The sequence below is a fragment of the Meriones unguiculatus genome, chromosome 9 (genome assembly GCF_030254825.1).
Source record: "Meriones unguiculatus strain TT.TT164.6M chromosome 9, Bangor_MerUng_6.1, whole genome shotgun sequence".
Taxonomy (NCBI): Eukaryota; Metazoa; Chordata; class Mammalia; order Rodentia; family Muridae; genus Meriones; species Meriones unguiculatus.
In genome coordinates this window covers 90,769,860-90,782,041 of record NC_083357.1, presented here as the reverse complement: position 1 = coordinate 90,782,041, position 12,182 = coordinate 90,769,860, and the positions used below count along the sequence as shown (strand labels likewise).

The 12,182-nt window shown below is 35.2% G+C and overlaps 1 non-coding gene and 1 pseudogene across 1 annotated transcript; both read left to right on the top strand.

Annotated features, from left to right (window-relative positions):
* The first annotated feature begins 512 nt into the window (after positions 1-512).
* Positions 513-877, top strand: LOC110565943 (uncharacterized protein C11orf98 homolog; annotated as a pseudogene).
* Positions 878-11,688: 10,811 nt separating this feature from the next.
* On the top strand, positions 11,689-11,820 carry LOC132656696 (small nucleolar RNA SNORA17). Its single transcript, XR_009594410.1, has one exon. It is a non-coding gene; the product is annotated as a small nucleolar RNA SNORA17 (small nucleolar RNA).
* Positions 11,821-12,182: the final 362 nt, after the last annotated feature.

Sequence of the window (12,182 nt, the reverse complement as noted above, 5' to 3'; positions counted from 1 at the left end):
AAGTAAAAATCAAGTAATTCAGTTAAAATACTGGGGTACAGAGTGAAACAGAGAATTCTCTGTAGAATATATAATGGCAGAGAAATACTTAAAATAATGCTCAGTGTCCTTAGTCATCAGGGAAATGCAAATCAAAATGACCCTGAGATTTCACCTTACCCTCCTCAGAATGACTAAGCTCAAAATCTCAAAAGACAATACATGCTGAAGAACCTTCTTCCGTTGCTGGTGGGAATATAAACTTGTATAACCACTTTGGAAATCATTCTGGTTCTTTCTCAGACAATTAGGAATAATAGCACTTCCTCCCATCCAGCTACGCCAGTCCTAGGCATATATCCAAAGTTTAAAACAAGGACATTTTTATCAACCATGTTCGTAACAGATACAGTTATTTAGAGAGATTATTAGTAGCTCTTATTTAGCAGAGATCAACTTAAAAGGCATGTCTTTTCACAATTTGATGAAACATTTTTAAGTTAGATAAAATTACGACCTTAATGAGGGGAGCTATGGGGCCTCCATTAGGAAAGATCAATAGTCCCCAGATGGAGCCAAAGAAGTTGTCCAAGCACCCAAAGGTACTAAGTAGGGGTAGGAGATGGAAGCACCATGTGGTCAGGACTTTGATGAGGCACCATGACAGAGCTGACTATGAGGCACCACCTAAAGAATTGTGTGTCCAATGCACTGGCCAGCATCACACTAGCTAGGAAGCAGTGCAGGGAACTCCTGCAGCAGATCCTCCTTCCCAGAAAGAAAAAGCAGCCATGGAAGTGGAAGTCCCCTTCACGAATAGTGAGCCACAGCCCAAACAACATTAGAAGATAAAGTCTCCCAAGATGTCGATATGGAGGATCTTGGAGATGAGAGCTAAAGTTCCTAGCTCTTCTACCATATTCACAGAAACAAACAGAGGATTTGGAGGAAATTGCAAAAACATTAACATATTTCATTCTCCCAGACACCTCTTCTATTATGGCCTTTTGACCTACCCTGGAAGTGTGCTTTGAGAGTGAAGGACACAGAGAAAGACTGGAGAGGGCCCTCTCTAACAGTCAAATCCTTTTGTAATGAAGCTCTAGTGCTTAAAAGAAAAAAAAAAGTACTTGGAAATATCAGGACAGATGAGCCAGGTCTAGTGAGGCAAACTCTATCCAAATGCAATACATGAGTAAAAATAGTTAATTTCATGATGAGTAGCTATTCCTTGTGGTTTTTAAAATATCACCATATATAGATTTAAAATGTGTTATGTCAGAGCTGCTGAGATAGCTAGATAGGTAAAATCATGTACTACCATGCATGAAGAATTGAGATCATTCCCCAGCACATAGATGGTAGGAGAAAAATGACTCCTCTAAGTTCTCTTCTTACTTCTACATGCCATGCAACAATACAGAACACAAAAACAAATACACAGACATGCACACACACACACATGGAGAGAGAGAATAAATAACATTTGGAAGAATGTAATTTTTCTTTTGTTTAAAAACCATTAATAGTCTGAAGATACTTGATAAACCAGGGTCAGATGGAAGGGGAGGCGGTCCTCCCCTATCAGTGGACTTGGAAAGGGGCAGGGAAGAGATGAGGGAAGGAGGGTGGGAATGGGAGGGAAGGAGGGAGCAGGGAGCAGGGTACAGCTGGGATACAAAGTTAACAGACTATAACTAATATTAAAAAATAATTAAAAAATCAAAAATAGAAAGAAAACATTATTAGTAATATTTTCCTAATTTGACTCCAACAAGATCAAGACTCCATTTCTATATAATATAAACCCTTATAAATGTACAGAAGTTTCAGTAAAATTTTCATGTGCAGTTAAAAGTGATATATATCTCTTAAGAATTTGAGGTATTGTTCAATCTCTGCTGATTTGAATTATTGGTTAACACTGTTCAACTGTGGTACAGGACATTTCCTCATTTCCTGTTTCAAATCTCCCTTTAATCATCAAATTAATTATAGTATGAGAAAGTGGATTTTTTATTGTATTCACAAAATATGCCTGTAATTTTTCTGTGCAATAGACCTACATTTATAACATATCCTACTTACCATTTGTGGGATCAATTGACAAGCACAGGCATTCATTAGTGAGGTGAAAGCACTGGAGCTCCCTGTTTTACTCTGAGATTTATGTAGTAAGGCAGAAAAACATTTTCTTTCAGGTGACCATTGATTTAAAGAAAAGTTCCAAGACACCTCAGGTGAACTCCCAAATTAAAAAAAAAAAGAAAAGAAACAAAAAACAACAAACAAATTAAAAAAAAAACAAAATTGATAGTTTTTCACCACAGAAACTGAAGGATACATAGCGTCATTTCGCTAAAGCAAACTCAGTAATATTTTTGGAGTTATTTTGAACTAATGTTTAAAAGGCTGTGAAAAGGAAGAATACAAAACAGTCCATTACACTAAATAGCGTGATCAGCTTTGTTTGAGATATAGGAAAGAATTCTTATTAAATATTTTGACAGATGTATTTAAAACCAAATGTATTTTAATTAATAAGATAGAAAAAAACTATTTGACACAGTTGTGAATGCTCTTTGCATTTTATGCAATAGCAAGTCTCACACATAACATAGAAACACCCAGCGCGGCATTTAGAAGCGACAGGAGCATGCATCATTTATACTTTGATTACATTCTAAGTGCAGACAAGGTGCTGTGTTCATGAATAATTCACACTACCCAAAAGAATGGGCTTTTTCCATTCCATTTTAGAGTTTTGTTTTTCAGACAGGATGTCTTAACAATGTAAAACACGTGTCACTGATGGAATATGATTAGAAATACAGTGTGATCTGACAGTTAGCAATTACTCCCTGCTGTATAATTCTTTCAGCCTATAGAAATGATATAAAATATGTGCAGCAGCTCAAAGTATAAGTCATAGACATTGAAAGTGTGAAAATGTGGGTAATATCTTTATTTTGTGACATAGAATAAAACCAAAATATAGGAGTGTGATGTTTTAGCCAGTTAAAGCAATGGATGCTGACAAAAGAGCCAAAAATTTATTGTTGTTGTCCATTTTATTAAGCACAGTACCTGAATATCAAAGAGAACATTTTATGGTTGACATTACTTGGTTGTGTGACTTTCTCTATTCACCCCATTTGTATCTACATGTACTTTTCATTGCTTTAATAATAATCAAAATGTAATATTCATAAAATCAAGCCAGGCTTGTTTTCTTATACCTATAATTATAGATGAATTAGAAAATTGATGTAGGAGGACCACCCAAATATGAGGGTGTCCTCAACCACATAGTGAGTTCAAGGCCAATACAGGCTACAGTTTTAGGCCAAGTCTCAAAATAAGATAATTAAACAAATGTGTGTAAATACAGATAGACGGTAAGTCTGACATATGTTGTATTTTTAACATTAGAATACCAACCCCCAAAATAAATGTTAATCAGAGGCTAGCAAAATATTTCACTGTAAAGTTCATCAGTGATTAATTTCAGTTCAAATATTTAGGTTTTTTAAACTGTGAAATTGCATTATAGAAAGAAGCAATGACTTTTGAACACTAATTTGATGTATTTCTCATCAAGGCTTAATGTTTTAGATTGTCGGCTTAATTCCTAGTTCAGAATGACTGGCTAATACTACTGGATTGACAGAGAAGACTATTCTTTTATGTGCTTACATGATACATTTTCTAAAGGCTATGTATCATTCTCTTTGTTGTGCAAAATGACACTTGTAGTATATGCAAGTAATTACATAGTAGCATATGGTCTTTTGTCATTTGATCAAAGTAATTCTCATAACGTGTTTATGAATAATGTTATTTGATACACATTTCTTCCCGAGATAGTACCTGATAATTGGAAAAGTAGTTGTGAAGTACTCAAAACCTAACGTGTTCATTGTTTCCACTAGTTCTGTTCTGCCAGCTGGGCCTCCTTGGAGATGTTCTCTGTTATTAATATTCCATATATGTTTGTAGACAGTCTATAAATATGAGTAACATGAACGAATTTTATTTGCATTGATGATAATATTTTGTGCTTTTTATATTACTTTTTTATGCTTGTTAATGTGAACTCAAGATGAAAGTGTTTCATTCCACTTCATAGAACTCTGTTGCAGTATTCTTTGACAATTTACTTGAAAATATATTAATTTCTCACTACTACTGATTTACCTTATATCTGATCTTTAGGTGAGCTACCTTAGAAACTTGGGAGGATACGGGTATACTAGAAAGCTACAGTAAATAGATTGACACCTGATGCCTTGTTTACTGCCATGGGGGGTTGCAGATTTGTGAATCCATTGTTAAAGAAGGAGTATGTGTGTTAGCAAGTGACAGACCTAATGCACCCTGGAATTAGCCTATTCCAAAACACATCTGGGATTCCACAATATAATTCTGACAGTAGTTTCTCAGAGATTTTGTTGATTGCCTTAAACTCCAAGAATTCACATAACAACATTAAAGTATGATAAACTGATAAAGCAAGTCTTAGAAACCCTGAAAGCAATATACTTAGAATTAGAGTTTTAATGTAAAGAGTACTCATAAGCCAAAGGCTGGAAATTTTACAGTGCAGGTCTTCCATGCTCTTTTATCAAAGTGTTAGGGTTTACTCCTCTCCTGCCCATCAGTGTGCTCTCAAACCTACAATCCAAACTGAGCATTCAGTGTGTTTACTGGCATTTCTTTATAGGTTATGGAAACTTATTTATGATTTACTAAATCTCTTGGATTGTCACTATATCCATATTTAAACCCTGCCCCACCCTTAACTTCAGGCAACTGATGATACAATATGTGTTTACATGGAAAATCAGTTAGAACCCTAGTTCTCAACAAAAACTATTTAGGTGCCCATATAGGTTCACCTCATTACCTTAAATAATATGCTTTCTCATTCAGAAAATAATCTTTAAAAATATGTAAAGGGGGTCTTTTCTGAGACTGATACTCCAATCAAGGATCATGCATGGAGATAACCTAGACCCCTGCACAGATGTATCCCATGGCAGCTCAGTATCCAAGTGGGTTCCCTAGTAAGGGTTGCCAATATCCTCCAGTAAAAATAGAAACAACTTTCCTTCGTGACAGAAAATTCCAGAGAGATACACTAAGGATTTTGATAGTTTCAAAGAAGATTTTACAGTAATACAAAATAATATTTAGTGATTTTCCATGAAAGGAGAAACAACCACAGAATATTTTAATAACCAGTACAACAATGAATGATGAAGGCTTGAACCCCACGTGATCTTTCAAATAGATGTCAGTATTAACACACTTAGGGAAAACAATATGTAAATACATGCAAAAATGTATGTCTTATGCCTAGAATTTCCTAGAATTTAATGACTAGTCTACACAGTTTATGCCAGTGAATCAAGATTGCAAATTTGTTATTGCTAAATTGATTTCCACATACTACAATCATCAGAGGTGTGGAAAATCTACAGGATTGAAGCAGCAAACCAAGTGCCCATTACCATTTTTTTATTTTTCTGTAAAACTTTCTTTTTTATTTTCATAATATATATATACATTTCCTATATCATTAGAAAGGTTAAATGAACATATTTTATTATTTTTTTCTCATTTATTTATTTTATTACTTTACATCCTTGCAGCTCCTTTCCTCCTCTCCTCCCCAGTTTCACCTCCTTTTCCTCAGAAAAAGAGATCTCCTTTCCCGTCCATCCCGGCTCATCAAGTTGCATCAGGACTGAACAAGTCCTCTTCCCTTATGGCCTATGAAGGCAGTCCAGCCAGGGGAAAGTGATCCAAAAGCAGGCAAGTGAGTCCAGGTCCATTGCAGTCCCCACTTCCCTTACTAGAATACCTACTTGAAGTCTAGGCTACCCAGCTGATACATTTTTGTAGGGGCCCTAGGTCCAGTTCATGGGTGGTCCTTGGTTGAGGCTTCGTATTTAGAGGGATCTGCTGTTTTACTAGTGGAGCTCCTGTGATTTCCGGGTACTTTTCTCTTTCCTCCAACTCTTCCCCAACTATTCCCTACACACCCACCAATGTTTGATTGTCATTATGTGAAACTTTCCCCACAAATTATTTAACTAAAGGTCCTCAGATTTTACAGCAATAAAAACAATATTTAGTAATGCTCAATGCTGATAATAAAGTAAGAGAGTCCTAGAGTTTCTTCTTACACTCCAATTGCTGAAAGAAAATCAGTAGAAAACAAACAGACAAGAAACAATTTTCTTTCTAGCAGCAATGAATATGACCAAGGAATGATTAATGATCATTGTTTTGTGTTTTTTATTTTTCTACCAATTATGTCAGATTTCTCTTGATTCTTAGACTATATGCTTAAAGTCTAAGGTGTTTAAATGTTATAGTAACCAAAGTGTCTTATTTCTCAAATATTATGAACCATCATTTTCCCTTCGCATCACCCATCTAGAGCTGTTAAAATTGCTGGTGTGTTCTCTGCACAATGCAAAAACTAAATAGAAGAAAATTCGGCTGCACCCTCCAATCATCCCAGGCATATTTAATCCATTCTCTTCTTTCAGCATAGCTTGTGCTAACTAAAATAAGGAATACTAAGTGAGTAAGCAGTCATCATAGGCTCAGTTCTGGTGATCCTGTTCCCTTTTCAGAAGAGGACTTCTTTCACCCCTGAGAGAAACCCTTCTACAAGTCAAGAAACTTTGGTATATGGAACAAGTAAGAGTAACTGCAAATTTACATGATACATTTTTGTTAGACTTGGGCAAGAAATTTCCACCATCATTCCTAGATTCTTGTTTCATGATAGCACTACCAATTCTTAGCAATAAACAATATATGATTTGGTAGTTCCAAGATTGAGACCCAGGTCATTCTTTAACATACTATGTTACTTATTTCATCAAGACCAACAGATGAATGGACGTGAATGCTTAATCTCAAAATGAATTCCTGACTGTCAGTTACAGAAATTTGAAAGTAAATGTATTGTGTGAACATATTTTCTGGATATCTGAATAGAAAGCACTTAATAGAGTATAATGACCAGAGGAAACATACAGATGTCAGTGTGACTGCCGCTGGCAAGATCTTATTCGTCCCACTTAGGGATGTCTACCAGACTGAAAAAAAAATTAAAAGTAATTTATTAAAGCGGGCAACAAATAGTTTAAGCTTTAGCACCCAAATGATTTAATAGGGGCATCACTAATCTCTCTCTTTCTGAGCTTTCATTAGGACTGCAGTTCCTTAGTTGTTACTTCTTGCAGAAAGTTTTCTCAGCAAATAAATGGTATGTGATATCTGACAGAAAATACACATACTAAGAAACTGTCATTCTTAAGTCAGAATAATCTAGAATATTTAAAACTTTGGTGGGAATTTCCTCTGGTTGTTAACTCATGATCTGGCAACATTACTGTCAACAGTGATGACTCTGTTTAGGGACTCCATGTGCCCATTGGGATAAAAATTTTGAGCACTAGTCCTTTTCCCGCAGGTTATTAATAATAATAATAAAAAACCAATCTGTTCTCCTTTACACTACTGATATGTCTATCACACTATTCTCACTCAATTTTCTCATCATGTTTTTTTCTGAATCACTGAGTAAAATGGCTTATACTCAGGAGTCCGCATTCCTCTTAACAGCTGTGCACTTCTCCTTTATTCTTTACACATTCAAAAAAAGAAAATATCCTTGGGAATGTATTCTTCCAACATCCGTTACTTCTTCCACACCTGAAGGAGACACTGTTGTATCAGCAACACACCTTTTGCTGTTGATTCTTGTCCCTGCTGCAACATAAGGGGTACTAATCTCCCTCCATAATTTTGTGCCGTGAGGTTTCTGTTCAGTCCCAGTGCATACATGACTCACAGCAAAGCAACTCCAAGCAAGATTATTATTGGTTTTAATTTGTGGCAGGGTGTCACTATTAACCTCAATCCAACTTTTTTTCTTCTGAAGCTAAACATAGTATAAATCTGAATATGGTTGAGGTAGGAAAGGACAGGTTTGTTTAACTGCTATCGTAAGTAGTTGCTAACAATTTAAAGAAAAGAAAGGCAAAATTTATAAAAGAAAACTCCACAATACATGATTAAATATGCCCTCAATGATGTCTTTAATATCATGTAGATAATAATCGCATAAAGGTAATTTAATAGAATACTAATTGAGATTCAACATTATAATTGAAATAATAAGCTCCAGTTAACATTTTTGATTATTACCATAAATGCTCTAATAAAATTTCTTGTCTAATGATATTAAAAATTTTATTCACCTATACTGAGAAAAAATATCATTTTTCATAAATGATATTTTCATAAATTATCTTGTTCATGTATATGTAAAATTGTAAAAATCCCTTTCCATTGACCCCAAAATTATAGCAATCCATTTTCTTTTGTTGTGTATAAATAATGAGATGTATAGTTTGTTTAATGTATAGTTTAAGAAATAATAAACAAAAATAAATTATTAAATTTAGTAATTTCACCTAAGTATGAAAAAGAGCAAATACAGAGTACTTTAATTTTAAAGTATACTTTTTTAAGTTTAATACTTTTTATCCTAGATATAATACAGTTATACATTTGTAAGAACCCTATAGTTATTATTATAAGATTATTATGTGTATTTAAATCTGATTTAAGTACAAATATGAGATGCTGAGTTCTGTTATCTATCAATAACAGAATATATGCCTGACATTTCAATACATTTCCCATTCATACTTGTTGTTTCTATAAAGTTTTCCAATGGAGCCCCACAGCTCCTAAAAACAGGTTTAATTCCGAATTTCATTTCTTTTTGAATTGCATTATCCTTAAGCCATGCATCACCATCACAGGTCATTGCTCCGATTAAATGAATCTGATAAAACACCTGTGTGACAGGGAAAATGATACATTAGTGTGATTCATCATTAATGAACATCATCAGCCCATGATCTATTAGGGTATTGCTCAAAGGATGGTGTCATTAGGAAACAGTTCCCAATGTTGAATTATTGTGTCTAAGGCAGCAGTGAGAACCTAGCATAAGCAGGAAGCAGCAGCTGGACATGCCAATACAGAATCACATTTCCTGAAACTTTTATTATTATTTTTTATTTAAAAGTGTCAGAGTCGCATTTTAGATAATCAGTTTTACTGCCCTACAACAAAATTAACTTTGTCCTGATTACTCGTCTACTATTAATTGCTTTTCCATCGTCTATAAATTATGTCACTTGTGAAGCTGACTAGCACATGCCGCATTGCCAATGAGGAGCAGAAACTGTTTTATTTGTAGATGAGATGCAGAAGGATTTGGAGTACTTATAAAAGTATAATTTTATGAGGGTGTTTTTAAATTACTTAAGCATGAAGTGTGGTGTACACTATGACTCATTTTGCTTTTAGATTTAGAAAGATAATATATTTAAAAGCCTTTGTTTGAGAAATTGAAATAAGTAAGTTAAAGTAATTAATGCTTATTTTAAATAAAATTATTACTTGTACACCTAGTAGTTTTAAGTTAAAATAAAGATGAGTAAACAGGGAGTTGATGTAAAGGATCTGGGATATAGTTTTTAATATAGCTTTTATGAATTTATTCTTTTGGTTTAAAATAATTGTACGTTATAATGATATTATTTTAAACATAGTTTGAGCATTGATCCTCTTTCAAAAATATATGCTCAATAAGGGAAAGGTTTTCGTCTCCTTGGTTTTTTTTCTGTTCTAAATACAAAATATAGGCAGTAATATTTAGCCTTGAATCCTTCTACAACTCATAAACTCACCTACCATAATAGCACTACAATGCATATTTTTATCTTTTAAACCAGGATCAGATGAAAGAGGAGGAGGTCCTCCCCTATCAGTGGACTTGGAAAGGGGAAGGGAGGAGATGAGGGAGGGAAGGTGGGATTGAGAGGGAATGAGGGAACAGGATATAGATGAGATACAAAGTTAATAAGCTAACTAATATTAAAAAATAAAAAATTATGTATGAGTTTTAATAACTTCTGTACACATGTGATTTTCAGTAATAATTTCAATCAAAATTTAAAATGCCAAATGTTGATGTTATCTACATTAAAAATTTAAATATGTTTCTGTTCTGTCACTTGATTAAATAGATTAAGAAATTATTACAGTTTCCAAGTGGGTTCCCTAGTAAGGGATGCAGGGGCTGTCTCAGGCATGAAATCAGTGACAGGCTCTCTGATCACAGCCTCCTGATGGAATGCAGCCTTGCCGAACCACAGAGGAAGACAATGCAACCAGTCCTGATGAGACCTGAGAGGCTAGGGTCAGATAGAAGTGGAGGAGGTCCTCCTGTCTCAGGGAACTAAGGAAAGAGCAAAGGGGTAGAAGAGGAAGGTAGGGGGGGTCTAGGAGGAGACAAGGAAGGGGTCTGAAGCAGGAATACAATATAAATAAATTGCAATAAATAAATAAATAATTTTTTTAAAGTTCAATAAAACGAATCACTACAGAAACTTTGGAATATATATATTGCTCTCAAAACATACATATATTGAGAGCAAATTGTCATTAAGATGATTCATATTACAAGCAAAACATCTGCCAAATTCCCTTGAGACTATAAGTTCAAACAGTTGATACAGTCTCATTTCTCTGCTTCACTAATTATAATTTTACTCCTTAAAAATAAAAACAGAGTCATTCAAGTGAAATATGTAAATCTAGTACAATAAAATTTAGCAGTTTTGGGATTCCAAGTGGAAGTTTTAACTGGCAACCAAAGGCAGTATAAATCCTCATACCCATATTTGGAAAAAGAGACAGAAAGATTGTAACCACGACAGACACTGGAATCTATACTTTTCCCCACATATAGACTCACAGAGGTCATGAGCTGGGATGATGGTGTTGTGATATCATACAGACAAAGCTGACAAAACAAGTAAAAATATTAACATTCAGCTGCTTTTGAGTTCCTTAGTAGACTATGTCATAAATTCTAGCCCTAAGGACAATATCTAAATGATATTCAAATAAACTTTAGAATCTCCTCACATGAAAACAAAACAAAACAAAACAAAAATAGAAGGAAAACTGAACAGCTTGTTAAATTAGGAACCTAGAATATTTTACAGTAGGTGGAAGGGATTACCATTTAACTTGCATGGAATTATCTGGTGCCAAAAAAAATGTCTCATCAGTCAGTCAGTGAAATAAGAGAAAATAGAAGGAAAGGAATATACAATATATAATAAAATAAAAATTACAGAAAACCCATTAACTGGAGTTTTGATTCTTTCTGGATTGACAGAGAACAAAATTAGTGAATTCAAATAACAAAATTTCTTGACTTGGAGAACAGAATTTAATTGTAAAGCACAAATAATGAGGACAAAGTTTTATGAATGGTACTGTGGTTTCAATGAGAATGTCCCCGTAGGCTCGTGTGTTTGAATACTTACTCCCCAGTTGGTGGAACTGTTTGGGAAGGATTAAGTATTACGGCCTTGTTGGAGGAGGTGTGTTACTGAGGGAGGACCTTGAGATTTCAGTAGTCCATGCCTTTTACAGTTAGCACTCCTTGCTGTGCTTGTGGGTCAAGGAGTAACCTTTCAGCTACTGCTTTAATGCTGTGCCTGCTCTTTTGCTCTCCACCATGATAGAAATAAAATCTAACGTCTGGGACTGTTAGCTCTTAGAGTAAACATTCCCTTTTATAAGAGGCCTTGGCCTGCCCCTACAGGCATTACAGGTGTGGGCACTGTGTCACATGTGCACCAGTACATGGCTGAGAGGAGAGAGACTGTGTCTCTGCTCAGTATTCTGACTTCTGAACATCTGCACGGTTAGTAACCTAACGTACCTTGAGAAAAGCAAGCCTGAGATGACCACCAGCCTGGTGCCGGGAGCTAGTCAGGGTCTATCCTGAGAGAGCCACCAGTTCTGCTTGTGCATATGCCTGAGCAAGTTCCCAGGAGAGGAACCAGTTAGAGACTAAAAGAACCCACCTGGGACCATAGGTCCCAGCAGGAGTGTGCCTGAGTTAGACAGCTCCCTCATGGGACTGCTTGTTTCGGGCATGCAGGGAGCCAAGATGATCACCAGACAGTCACTATCGTGCTCAAGCAGGGAGCTAGCCTGATATGAACACCTGTCTTAAGGTAAGATTGAACAGAATTGAGAGCATGAGGTGAGGCATAGCATCTCATCACACACAAGATAGA